The 14,397-nt window shown below is 43.2% G+C and overlaps 1 long non-coding RNA gene across 3 annotated transcripts; it reads left to right on the top strand.

The window, feature by feature from the left end:
* Positions 1 to 2,692: 2,692 nt before the first annotated feature.
* On the top strand, positions 2,693 to 5,480 carry LOC309868388. 3 transcript variants are annotated; one of them, XR_014313675.1, is made up of 4 exons: positions 2,693 to 2,886; positions 3,019 to 3,077; positions 3,754 to 3,927; positions 4,527 to 5,480. It is a non-coding gene; the product is annotated as an uncharacterized lncRNA (long non-coding RNA). The 3 variants fall into 3 exon arrangements; XR_014313676.1 differs by lacking the exon at positions 2,693 to 2,886 and adding an exon at positions 2,889 to 2,945; XR_014313677.1 differs by lacking the exon at positions 2,693 to 2,886 and having other exon boundaries at positions 2,982 to 3,077.
* Positions 5,481 to 14,397: the final 8,917 nt, after the last annotated feature.

The following is a 14,397-nucleotide window of genomic DNA, read 5'->3' as shown; positions in this document are numbered from 1 at the left end:
TTAGAAAAAAACATAAAAACAATGCTTAAAACTAAACCGTAAGAAAACGAACAACCCGATTAAAAAAAATGGGCCAAAGACTGTCATGGACCCCTCACCAAAGACTATATACAGAACACAAATAAGCCTATGGAAAGATTCTCCACACCATGTCATGAGGGAAATGCAAATGAGAGCAATAAAGAGATACTAGACACCCCTCTTAGAATGGCCAAAATCCAGAATACTGACAACATCCAGTGCTGACGAGGATGTGGAGCAACAGGACATCTCATTCACTGCTGGTAGGAATGCAAAACTGTGCAGCTGCTTTGGATGATTGTTTGGCAGTTTCTGAAAAAAACTAAACATATTTTTCCTATATGACTCAGCAATCGCTGTCCTTGGTTTTTACCCCCAGGAGTCAAACATTTATGTCTACACAAAAACCTGCCCATAAATATTTATAGCAGCCTTATTCACAATTGACAAAACATGGAAGCAACCAAGATGTTCCTCGTTTGGTGACTGGATTAATAAACTACGACCCGCGGAATCCAGAAAATAAAATATTGCTCCGTGCTAAGAAGAAATGAGCTAACAAACGATGAAAAGACACGGAGGAGCCTGAACTACATATTATTAAGTGCGTACTCTGAAAAGGTTACATACTGTATGATTCCAAATATATGCTATTCTAGAAAATGCAAAACTATAGAGATATCCAAAAAAAGACCAGTGATGGCAGGGATGGGGTAGGAGAAGAGATGAGTAGGTGACAATATTTAGAAGAATAGTAGAAGACAATATTTAGGGCAATAACACTAGTCTATCCAATACTCTAATGATGGATACATGTCATTATAGATTTGTCCAAACCTATAGAATATACAACACCAAGAGTGAACCCTTACGTAAACCATGGACTTGGGTGCCTGTGTTGTTAATGATGTGTCCATGTAGGTCGATCAATTGTAATAAATGTAGCGCTCTGATCAGAGGTGTAATAGAAGAGGCTGTGTATGTGAGGGGGTAGGGGACATATGGGAAATATATGTACCTTCTTTTAGTTTTGTTGTGAATCTAAAACCGCTCTAAAAGCTGGAGTCTTAAAAAGAAAATACAGGATAAGGATGACATGTTGCAGCACTGTCAAGACTAGAGACGGTGGACATGTGTTAAGTGACTAAAGACACATCATAAATGCTCAAGAAGTGATGGCTAGTGTTATTTCTATCATTTTAATTTGAGCCCTTGTTTTTATTCAGACTTCTACATTTCAAATTCCTTGAGGAAAGGCACTATATTTTATTTCCCGCATACGCTAGAAGTGGATGCGTGATAAATGAGAAAAGTTTATCGAATTAATTTATTGTTAATTGAATTTAATTGCCCCTAAAAGTCTATTCGCAGAGTTAAAAAAAAAAAAAAAGTATTTCAATTCAAAATGTGGACTAGACACAGCTTTGCTGTACCGGGATCAAAGACAACATTTGTTTTAAAACTAAAATAAGGCAAAATGTCGACAGGTTAAAACTGTATTTAATTCTTCAATTAAGATAACGCCAACTACTGCCCCATAATTACTGAACCATACTTCCTCACTATGACCCCAGTAATAATGATCTGTTGTTTCATTGGAGAGATTTTCGAAGAAAAGTGCTGGGCTGGGCAATTGTAACATGCACTCCTCCTAGGGTCGTTCCCCTCCCCCCCCCATCCCTTGCTTCCATTCCCCATATTTTGTCTAAGCTTTTTCTAAATGGCGGAGGAGACAGATTTTATGGAGTCCTACGAGATTTCAGAGCTGCAAGGGATCTTTGCAATCAAGCTTCATTTTATTTTATTTTATTTTTTTAAGATTTTATTTATTTATCTGACAGAGAGATCACAAGTAGGCAGAGAGGTGGGGGGGGGCAGGCTCCCTGCTGAGCAGAGTGCCTGATGAGGGGCTCCATCCCAAGACCCTGAGATCATGACCTAAGCCCAAGGCAGAGGCTTAACCCACTGAGAGTTAACCGAGGCATCCCCAAGCTTTATTTTACAGGTAACTGTGATTAAAAAAAAAAAGATAAAGAACCAAAGGCCACAGAGTGAGAGAGATTTTTGGAATGGAATCAAGACTACTTTTTTCTATTAAAAAAAAAAAACTCTATAAGGGAAGCTAGAAAAATATGAGTTATAAAAATAGGCCCATGAAACCTTTGTGGAAAAGAAAAAAAAAAAAAAACAGAAAACATCTCCCTGCTGGGGCTGAAATCTTAGAAGCAGTAAAATATGAAAAACTGAAAAACATGGCAAAGGAGAAATAAGAAGAACAAAGAAACCATCAGGTTGAATGTGAAATTGGGGGTGTGTGTGGGGGGGTGTTGTTTTCTTCAGAATGCATGCGGATGACCCACTTTGAAGCAATGGGCATTATGCCTTCTTTCAAGTTGCCCTTTTTTTTTTTTTTTTAAACTTTTCAGACATTTTGGTTCTAATCGCGCTGTTCCTCTGGTGCTTGAAAACCAAATCAAATGCCGAATGCGTCCCGACATTTAGATATGCGGACGTTGATAAGGTTCCCTAGTGGAGTATGGTTTTTCCTTGTTCCGTTGCTTAACTGCTTTTTTTTTTTTTTTCTTAATCCTTTCCGATCTAAGTCTACCGATTATATATTTCTAAGCAATTAATTTTTTGGCCGGGGCGCGCAATCCACAGGTGCGGATGACTGACAGCGCGCTGATAGGCTCCATCTGTTGGCGGCTGATAATGGGCTCCTGGGGGCTCGCGGTGCTGTCATAGCGCACAGAAAAGCGCGCAGCCTAATCTATTTGCAGGCAGGCGGAAAGGCCCTGCAGCTCGCATTGTTATTCAGCAGGAACAATTGGTTACAGACGGCACTTTGAGAGGCACAGTGGGGAGGTCTGCGGAGGGGAGGGGGCGGTGTTCCCACAGTGCGTGATGCTCTTTCCAAGCCCACGGTGACTTTCCTCCTGGGGGGTGGGATGGAGGGAGAAGGTGGGACCAGAGAGATGGAATTTTGTCCTGTTTTAGGGGGAGGGATCTGTCATTCATTCCTGACTGTCCTTGGCTTCACCCTTTATAAAAGAAAGGTGAGTGAAGGGGGTTAGTTGGTAATTATGATTTAGTTGGGGTGTAAGTAAATGGATACCGAAGTGGTAGGGCTGGGGGCAGAACTTTTGGAATGCAAATTAAAAAATTAAAAAAAAAAAAGTGTGGATGTTTTATTTAGGTACGGAAGGGCCCGTGACACTCCCCTTAAACAGGTGAGTTGGGTATGCGTTTTAGGGTGGATGGAGGGGCCATACAATTTTGAATGCTTGAACCCTAAAATAGATTATCTATAGAATATAGATATTCTATAGGCTATAGACAAGCGGGACAAAGATTTTCGAACCAGAAATATCTTTAACGTTGTCTTAAATTATTTGTAAGTAGCAAATATCTCATATTTAGGTATATGGTTGATGTGCCCAATTTGGGGGGAGTATCGGAAGATCTGAAAAACAAAGAGTCTTGTGCCTTTCTTGTCTCATGACTTTGTTCCCTAAGAGGCTACTTGGGGATGATTTAGCTTCATCTGGGTGTATGGCCCCGCCCTTGCCAAAAGGAACAGGAATATTGAAGCAGACAGGTCTACTTTGATGACCCCATTGCAATTGTTTTTTTTTAAAAATCCACCATGATGTAGGAAATGGAATCCCCCCCCCCCTTTAATTTTATCCCCACCCTGCTATCACTCTCTTCTCCCTTCTCTTTGGAACTCAGGAAATATAAGACCTCTTAAAGGAGACATGTGCATCCAGAACCTTCTGGAACCAGCAGGACCCCTCAGACTCCCTAGTATCACTTAGGCTCACCGACTTGCATCCAACCTCCTCCCTGGGAGATTTTATCTACTTCAGAACACAATCTGTATGGACATCTGAGAATTCCTAATGGGTAAGGAATTTAAATGCATATTTGCTAATAATAATAATATAAAATGCCTTGTTAACCTCTCTCACAGCTAAAGATGAATATATTTCGGTAAATGCTTCTTTTCTACTTTTAGACTCAGGACAAACAGGCCTCTACTGTAAACATCAGAGGTGATATTAACAGAACAATTAAGTCTGTGTAAACAGCACCAACACCTCTGGACTTTAAGTGATAAAAACATATTCAAGATTCAATCGGCCCCATTCATCCAAGGCTGTAGGATAGTGGGGGGCAAGTTTTGGGGATGACACAGTGTTAAATAACTAATTTATATTTATAATGGAATATTTGCATGCTAGACATACATTTTTATGGTCATGATCATTGACAAGATTCCAAGTATTGGAAATACCGCTTTAAAAAAAATTTCTATGTCTCAGTTTGATTTTTGGTTCTCCGTGTCCAGTTCTGTTCTTGGCAGGAAATGTAATCTAGCATCTCTGAGATGTTTCTTCTATTGAATCCAGCATTTTTCTGTCCCTCCTTCTCTATCTACACCTTATTTCATTCACTGTTCTGTGTTCCCATCCATGGTTTAATTGTGTAATTCTCACACACAGGTGGAAGTCCTGCTCCCATCACACCTGTTCACAGAGGGCGGAGAGAGGGAGACATCTGGGTCCAGGAGAACTTTTTGTATCAGTGCAGAGGGACTGTTCCTAGTCACGTGTTGTCTATTATAGATGGTGATCATTCTGTCTGAGGTTCTGCCCTGACCTCGCCTTGGAGCCTGTGGCAAACTCAAAGTTGTCAGTGGATACAACATTGCCCTCCAACCCCTCACTGACATCTGTGTAAGATGCCAGCTCTCAGAGAAGGAGCTGAAGAGACGCTATCTCTCTCACTAGTTTCTTCAACTGGTTGAGCACTTTGCCTCCTATCTCCTGTCCCCACAACAATTGGAGGGTGTTGCGTGGAAGAGAGGTTTTCTTCCATAAAATCTCTCTTCTTTCAGGTTTTCTGGTCTCGTGCCTAAAGTGTCCACTTACAAGCTGAAGTGTGTAGAACAGTCTCTACAACCTGGGTGTTCTCTGGTTTAGCTGTCAAGTGGGGGAGTGTCCACACGTGGCGGGAAGAGAAAAGCCACCCCTTCCCGCGTTCCTTCAGAATAGGTAGCATTGTTAATGTATGCTATTGAGGGTTAAAAGCATGAGGCCCAATATTGGGATAAAATATATTAACACGTATTTTGACAACACACATACTTTATAATCTGAATTCCAAAAGTAGAGTGAAAAATATGAGGACAATGAAAAAAACAGGCATATCTGTTTAGAGATGCAATGTAAAGGTAGAGTTTTATAACGTTCCAATGGAAACCAGGGATGCCTGGACGGCTCAGTCGGTTAAGCCTTTGACTTTGGCTCAGATCATGATTTCAGGGTCCTAGGATCCATCCCAAGTGAAGTCAGGCTCCCCACGTCAGAGGGAGTCTGCTTGTCCCTCTTCTTCAACCCCTCCCCCTGCTTGTGCTCTTCCTCTCTCTCCCAAATAAATAAATAATGTCTTTAAAAAACCAGAAACCAAACATGAGTTGTTACATAGCTTTGATCACAGCGCATTTATGGTTGGTTCCTATTGGGAGAAAATTAGCCTGTTTGGGATTAACTACTACACATGAAAATCAAAAACGGCCCATAGTAAAGGAACACTGAAGGAAAGGGACTGAAAACAGGCTGGTATGTCCCCAGCTAGATGACCCAGTAAGGAAAAAACTGCCCCAAAGCAGTTAGGAACATGGGAGGAGTCAGGAAAGGAAACGTATAAAGGTTATTTTCCTTTTTTGGATAACTACCTCAACCCAGCTATGGGGACTGTGGCTTTCCCACTGACAGGATGGGCATCCTAGTTGCATAATTTTCATCAGAACAAGTATCTTAGTGTTAATTCTTTTCTTTTTCTACATGACTTGAAATCCTTTTTTACATCAGTAAAGTCATAGAAACACAAAAATGGATTTCCAGTAAGTCCTCATTGTCTTACTCTGGGTGGGTTGCTATAACACATTACCACACACTGGGGTGACTTGAATAACAAACATTTATTTCTGTCTGGGAAATTCTTGGTCAAGATGCCTGTAGATTCGGTTCTGCTGAGAATGTTCTGCTGCTTCGCGGATGGCTGCCCTCTTACCAGGTACTCACCTGACAGAGAAAGAGAACGGGCTCTCCTGGGTCCCTTTCCCGAGGGCTCCAGCTTCATGACCTAATCCTTTTCCCAAGCCCCATGCCCTCAAACCCCAATGCATAATATAGGCAGCTGATGTCAGCCTTCTGTGACCATCTCAAGTGACTGCAAGGAAAAATAAAAAACAAGGAGAAATGGAAGACCAAGTAAGCTGAGGTATACATCCAGTGTTTTTGATCAGATATAGAAACGTAATATATTAAGGTGACCTGAGGGTCTTTCTTGTGTTTGTGTGGACACCAGCAAACCTGATATTTAAAACCTTAACAAACTATACCCTGTTATGGGCAAGTATTTGGAGAGCTGCTTGCCAGCAGATGTATTTCTTTCTCCCCTTTGTATATACCTCTATAATTCCCCTTAACTAACAAGCTTTGGAGCAGTTCTCTAGAACAATCTGAGAGACAGTCTCCCAGGGTATATAGTCTGTGGTAAAACAACGAGTAAGGTATTTACTAGCCTACTTTGAAGTTGGCTTTCTTTCCATTGACAGATTCCCCTTCTTAAAACCATCACCTCTGGAGTTAGAATTTCAAAATGGCCGTTTCAGGAAGACACAAATACCCACTGACAACTTTTAACATCCCCGGGCTCACCCTCCTGATCTATCGAATGAGGTCTGTGCTCTCTGAAACTACCATCTGAAGTGTCATTTTGTTTCGCTGCGAGAAGAATCATAGATTCCAAGCCTAAAGGAAATCTGTGTGATTGTAATTATTCACAGGCGTGCGTGTGTGGGCATGCACGCGTGTGTGTATGTGTTCCTTCCCACCGCCCCCCCCCACCCGACCATAAACTTCTTTAAAACACAGATTTGCCTTTCATCCTTATATTGCTAGTACTGGACACATACCTGATGTTCTCTGAGTGTTTGTTGAATGACTACGGGAAGGATCAATGCCTCTGTAATAAATCGCGGAATAGATATCACGGAAATTAGGTTGTGAGCCTGTGGAGAAACCGGTGTATCCTATTGCACCTTTCTCTTTGATTTCGTGGAAACCTTACTGGTATAAAAGTATACGGTTTTTCCTCAGATTCTGGCGAGGAGTACAGACAGAGTTTAGTTGCTGGGCAGAGGTGTTCCTCTACGAGCTTTCTTTTTGTCCCTTAAAAAAACACCTGAAATGTCTAAATCTTTGTTTTATCAAACAATTAACACATTGGTTTTGTCTGGTAAGGATCTTGTACTATCCAGGGGCAAAAGTTCTGAGCATCGTTAGAGTTTCTAAGCGTGTATTTGCAGTGACATAAATATAACTGTGGGAGATTGGATCGACCCTGCACTAGGCATAGAGCGTTTTAGAAGGCTGCTTAGCTAAAAAAAAAAAAAAAAAAAAAAAAAAACCTCTGCTAACTCGTGCCACTGCTCTTAACTTTTTCTCTTTAGTGTTGCAGGGCAAGAATCCGACTGATGGAACATTGTATGTCAGTTTCATTGAACTAATTTAATTATTGCAATTATTAAGGTAGTAATTAATGGGAGCAGTGGATGTGCCTTTTCCACTTCATAAATGTATACTAAGTGCATCTTCCTTTATGGTGTGGCAGGCAGATTGGCTCTGTTTTGCTGTGTGAGTAAATGGTTAAATGTCTTGCAGTTTGCCTTGCCCCCCAGGGTGAGAAGGAAAACAAATCATTTATCTTCAAAAGCTCCCCTGAGGCATGAAGAAGGGTGTGCTGCTTTTAAATAGATTTCTGTAGCAAAGTGCATAGTCATTTTAAAGCCAGTGACGTATTTTGAGAATTATTCATTTCCTATCTGTCAGCTCCTACCTACCTTTGGAGTTTTGTGTTTTCTTCTCCTCCCGGACATCGAAGTGCAAGCTGACTCAATGCTGCCCCCAAGTGGCACTTCAAAAGAGGGGCACAGAAGGGAAAAAGAAACAAAGAGCCACTTAGTGGGAAAAAAACACATTCTCAAAATCCACAGTATATCTTGAATTGTCCTTCCAGTTGCTATTTAAAGAGAATACTTGGGGCGCCTGGGTGGCTCAGTGGGTTAAGCCTCTGCCTTCAGCTCATCTCATGATCCCAGGGTCCTGGGATAGAGCCCTCCATCGGGCTCTCTGCTCAGCAGGGAGCCTGCCTCCATCTCTCTCTCTGCCTGCCTCTCTTGTGATCTCTGTCTGTCAAATAAATAGAATCTTTAAAGAGAATACTTTATGGAATGAAATCAGTTCAACAAATATCTTTGGAAAACCTTCTCTGTGTAAAGCCCCATGCTATGTGTAGATGATACAAAAAAATAATAATATGATCCAAGACGTTAATGGCTTTTAAACATGTTAGAGAGACGAAAGGTTAAATAAAAGTAACAAACAGATGTCACCAGAGGTAACTCTAAGACAGTCTAATCCAGGTAGCTAGTTTTAAAAATTATAATACACACAGTAACCATTTTTAGGCACTATGAAATCCTTTGCATTTGTTATTTTTGTACAATAACCCTGTGGAAAAGGTAATAGTGGGTCTTCTTCTTTGTTTTTTGTTTGTTTATTTATTTGACAGAGAGATGGAGAGAGGGAGGCAGAGAGGCAGGCAGAGGGAGAGGGAGAAGCAGACTCCCCTCTGAGCTAGGAGCCCAATGTGGGGCTCCATCCTAGGACCCTGGGATCATGACCCCAGCCGAAGGCAGCCGCATAACTGATTGAGCCACCCAGGCACCCCATAGCGGATCTTTTTTTAAAAAAGATTTTATTTATTCATTTGAGAGAAAGAAGGAGAGAGAGCGTGCAAGCTGGGAGGGATAGGGGAGGGGTTAGAGGGACAAAGAATCTGGAGCTCCACGTGGGACTTGAACATACAACCTCCAGATCATGCCCTGAGGCGAAACCAAGAGCTACCCAGGTGCCCTGGTAATAGTATTATCTTTCAGTTTTTCCCCTGAATGAAACTGAGGCTTTTACCTGAGAGCAGGATCAACCGCCCCCATCCCCCCCACCCCCCCACCCCCTGCTACCCCATCCCCCACCCCAGTATGGTAAGGACTGGAAGGCCTTTGATCTCCTGGCCCTGAAAGCCTTTGTTCCCACCTGAGAGCTTTAAGGTCATAGGATGCTGGGAAGGGGGCGTTTATGCAAGTAGAGTTAGCCCCATGGGGTCAGGAAGCTTTAAAATGAAAGAAGTAAGGAGTCAGGGAGGCACCAGCTTTTAAAAGGAGCCCTGTCTGGTTTGGTCAAAGGAACAAGAGGTTATTTATTTAGTTAAACATGTAATGTATTATTAGCCCCAGGGGTACAGGTATGTGAATCTCCAGGTTTACACACTTTACAGCATTCACCATAGCACATACCCTCCCCAATGTCCATAACCCAGCCACCCTGTCCCCCCCCACCCCCAGCAACCCTCAGTTTGTTCTGTGAGATTAAGAGTCTCTTATGGTTTGTCTCCCTCCCGATCCCATCTGGAACAAGAGGTTTTTAATCAGTTAGATCTGGATTTCTAAGTCTGAGTCTGAATCCCAGCTCAGTTACTTACTTAATTTCTTAAACCTACTTTCCTTCTCTGTCAGATGAAGATATAATAATGTCCATCCCTACTATTCATCAGGCATGGGTGAGAAATGTCTGGACCTCGGCCAGGCAGCTAATATCATGGGAGAGGAGTAGAAGTCTTGGACCCAGTAGTTCAAGGTCATCAAAGTCAGACAAAGATGAGACTTCAGAACCTGGAATCTCTTCAAGGGGGATTTTTGTAACATGTCCAGGCCCCGGGGATACCACAATTGTAATGATTATGCAATGCATACTTTCGAACACCAGCCTAGAAGGTATTTGGTTCCTTCCGCAAATGTCCCTGATCTAATTCCTGCTCTCCTGAGAATGTAGCTGAGGAAAACACAGAAGATGGTCAAAAAAGATAAAAAAGGAAAATTAACAAAGTTCTCCTAGATCAGATTTAGAACTTACGTATGAGCCTATCTAAGCCACTCATTACCATGTGTAAAATTAGGTCATATCTGGGGAAACCCAGATTCTCACTTTGTTCTGTTTTGCTCAAATATCCTTTAAAATGCTGTTGCTGTCACAGGGCTCTGTGGGCCCCTAGGCCCTATTCTGCATCATGGCAAAGTCACCTTAGAGGGCTTTTTGTCAGTGCTACATAATTTCAAAACTTCTACAATCACTATTGCTGTAAGCATGATTTCCCTGCTGACTTGAAATAGTTAATTTGCTTTTCTAAGCACCCAGCTTAGGAGCGAGCTGTGACTCAGGCTGTGCCCATGGGGAGATGGAAATGAACCTACTTCACAGGGGATCTTCCTGCCTGAGTGAAACTTCCCTTTTGCTGAGAATTGCAGAAACCAATAGGCCTAATATAATCTCAGTGTTATTTGCTTGAATGTATACCTCCCTCTTTAAAATACTTTTTTATTTCAGAAAAAACCCAATTAGGAGTTTTTCACACTCGTGCTGTGGGTGTTTATGTCTCTTTCACACTCTATGTACTGGTATTTATGCCTTTTTTAGGAGAGGTTTTCAATTCGTGTTTTTCATCAGTAAAGTGTCTATTCAAAGAGCACTTTTTAGCTTATAGGAAATTGCTAAAAGAAGAAGAAGCAGAAGGAGGAGGAGGAGGGGGAGGGGAGGGAAAGAAGAAGAAATTTCTTTGACATTATAATTATACTCTCATGCCAAAGAAGGATGCAGTCTTAATATTCCCTGTGTTATCTGTGAAATCCCAATAGGAGATTTCTAATCTATTCACTTTACCTTTTTGTCCCATTTTCCCCCATTTTCTGTCCCTGACTGCTGACTCTTCTTCCTCGGATTAGACCACGTGGCCCATCATTGTAACTCTCACGCGTGTATCACACAGTCTCTTGCCCGCTTTCCCTTCATTGCACTCACCCGGCAAAGCCTCCATGTGGAGTCAACCCCCCTCTCTGCCATTTCCCTCTCACACGGAGGAGGAGCTGAATGTAGTTGGAGAAAACCACCAGCACGCTGGCTGTGTGGTTGTGAACTCAGGAAGCCAGACTTCTTGAGGAACTTGGCTTTGTCCGCCGCCGACCCTGGCCACTTCACTCCCCCTCCCAGAGGACTTCCCCAAGTCTTCTCACTCTCAGCTGGTTCCTGTTTCCCATTTGCCTGAGACGATGGATGCCATCGATAAAGAACATCCACTTCTTATCTTTGCATGTTCCAATCTGTCTGGGTCTCTGCCCATAATCCTGCCTTCTCTCCGAAGACAGTGGATAAACTGTCCAGAGCTCTGGGCAACGTTTCCCCTTCATGCCTGAGTCCCATCTCTAAGTGTCTCTCCCTCCTAAGGATCTGGCTTTTTGTGTGTGTGTGTGTGTGAGATTTTATTTATTTATTTGACAGAGATCACAAGTAGGCAGAGAGGCAGGCAGAGAAAGAGGGGGAAGCAGGCCCCCTGCTGAGCAGAGAGCCCGATGCAGGGCTCCATCCCAGGACCCTGGGATCATGACCTGAGCTGAAGGCAGAGGCTTTAACCCACTGAGCCACCCAGGTGCCCCAGGATCTGGTTTTTACAAACAAATCCTGAAAGCGCTCCCTTCTTCCCACCCCCTGTCCAAGCTCCTGCTTCCTGTCTTTGTTTCATTTTAAACAGAAATTCCCTAGAAGATCTGTCCTTTCAGCTCTCCGTACTTTCTCCCTTTCCGCGTTCTCTAGGATACATTCCAGTCTTTCTCGCCCCCCTCTTGCCGGGAAGTCACCTCAAGGACCTAAGTGACCACATGGTGACTCTGTGTCTTCTCCCCACCGTTCTGATTAAAATCAAATGATTACTCTTATTGTTCCCTTTCCACTTAACTCACAACTGTCACGCTGCTGCAAATGGCCAAATGTCTTTGGCTGACACAGTTACAAGAAGACTTGGTGGTGCACCACCACTTGGTGGTGCAGCAAAGCTGTTAGTTCACAGGAAGTGAAGTGTGAGCTCTGGTGAGCGGGAGCGGGACTGCGTGGGCTGTTGGTGTTAAGAACGGAACTCAGAGGTAGCCCACCACCGACAGAGCAGCAATCCAGGGCTCACAAGTAGACTAGGCAATGGAAGCAATGGAAGCAGGAAGAAATCTTGACAATCATGTGACTTCATGGAGATTCAACAGGAACTAGGGCTTCTGACAGCTGATGATCAGGAATTATTCAGAAATTTTATTTATTATTATTATTATTATTTTAATTTTATTTATTTGAGAGACAGTGAGAGAGCACAGAGGGAGAGGGAAGAATGGACTCCCCGCTGAGCAGAACTTTCATTATCTTTCCTGATTCTATAGTTGACTGGGCTCAGCCGGGCAGTTCTTCTGCTGGTCTTGCTTAAGGTCTTTCATGCTGCTGCAATTAGATGGCAGGTGGGTCTAAAACCTCCATGATGATTCCCTCCTATACCCGGTCCCTGTGCCGGGATGACTGGAAAGCTGCTTCAGCTGGGGCCCTGGAGCAGCTGGGGCCCCTTTGTCTCCACCTAGTCTCAGGGCTTATTCTCCATATGCTGCTTCCAGCAGAGCAGGAAGTCCTTACATAGGGGACTAGGGCTCCCCAAGATGCACAAATAGAAACTTTCAGGCCTTTTTATGTGTCAGGCCTGGGACTGGTGGAGTCTCAGAGGACCATCCCACATTCAGTGTGGGAGAGGAATCCACAAGGTCTTGGTTAACAGGAGGGCTGGCTGGCTGGGGCCATCATTCAGGGCTACCTAGAACACTGGCATTCAGTTAATTCTAGTCATCTTTGAGAAACTCTGACATTCCACAATATTTGTTTGGATTTACTACTTGTATCCCCAGTGCCTGACCCAGTTCTCAAAAAATAGGTATTGAAAGAACCATTTGAGGTGCCTGGGTGCCTGGAGGTCTCAGTCGGTTAAGCATCTGCCTTTGGCTCAGGTCATGATCCCAGTGTCCTGGGATGGAGCTCCATGTCAGCCTCTCTGCTCAGCAGGGGGAGGGGAAAAGGGGGGTTGGCACTGCTTTTCCTTCTCCCTCTGTTGCTACCCCTGCTCATGCTCTCTCTCTCTCTCTCTCATCAAATAAATAAAATCTTAAAAAAGAAAGAAAGGAAGAAAGAAAGAAAGAAAGAAAGAGAAAGACTCCCTACTACAAACTCCAGAACATAGTGGTGGAGAATGTGGTCCAGCCACTGGAACCAATGTGAGCCCCCCCAAATCCCAGCTTTGTCATTTGCTGGCTGTAGGCTCTTGGGCAAGTTATTGATCTTTATGTGCTTCAGCATTCTCTTCTGTAAAATGGGTAGATTCGTAGTCTCTACTGAAAACAATTTTGCAAACATTCAATGAGGGGATAAAGGTGAGGTGCCTAGGACAGTGTCAGGCATGTACAAAGCATTCTGGAAGTGTATGGTTGTTCTGACGACTGTTAACACCAGAGCCATGCACCCACCTGAGGGCCCCACAATTCTCTGTGACCAACAACTTGTGTCGACCCCTGAAGAATTCACTGAAACCCGCAAAGGGTGTCTCATTCCCCTGGACTCCCCTTTGAACCTTCTTCAGATTCACATTCAAAGAAGGACAGAAACGTGCCCTGTTCTTCCAGTCCTTCAGTTTTTTTTCCAGTTGCAAAATTCCAGCTCAGAAAGAGGCAACAGTGCAGAAAAGCAGACCTGCTTTGACTTAGTCACTGGGTGGAAAATGAGCATAAAAGCTGGAGAAACAGTGACTTGCAAAGGGATGCCCTGTGAGAGAGATGTTCAGGCAACCCGACTCTCACCTTACCCATGAAATGAGTGCCCAGGTTCATACATAAATTGATTGACGGATTGGAATTCCCATGCTTTGTTGTACAAATATGTTGTTATTTATAGTCCTGGGTGAGGGAACAACCACTGACTCCATCCATATCAGCATTGGTTGAGTTGATGTCAAAGAACAAAGACTGAAGTGAAAAGAGAGAGAAGGAGAGAGAGGGGTGAGGTGGGAAGGAGAATCTCATTTACTTTTGAGTACAGGACCAGCCAAAAGATAATGATAATAATAATGATAATAATAATAATAATAATAATTGGCATTTGGCATTGGTTTTTCCCATGTCCTTTGCTAAGTTATTCTCCATGCACCTTATTGTAGCTCCTACCGACTTTTCCACATGGACTCAGACTCCGAAATTATTTCCAACACTCCCCCTTATCCACAGGACATTTCCCTGAGCACAATTGGGGATTGGAGCATTTCGGAACCAAGCAAATGGAGCCAACTTATTAACTTTACAGTAATAGCTCTTCAACAGCCCAGAAGTCGTCCCATTTTTTC

This window comes from Mustela nivalis (assembly GCF_964662115.1).
Source record: "Mustela nivalis genome assembly, chromosome: 7".
NCBI classification, from domain to species: Eukaryota; Metazoa; Chordata; class Mammalia; order Carnivora; family Mustelidae; genus Mustela; species Mustela nivalis.
Note: the sequence above shows the minus strand (reverse complement) of the source record. Positions and strands in the feature narration are given on the sequence as shown.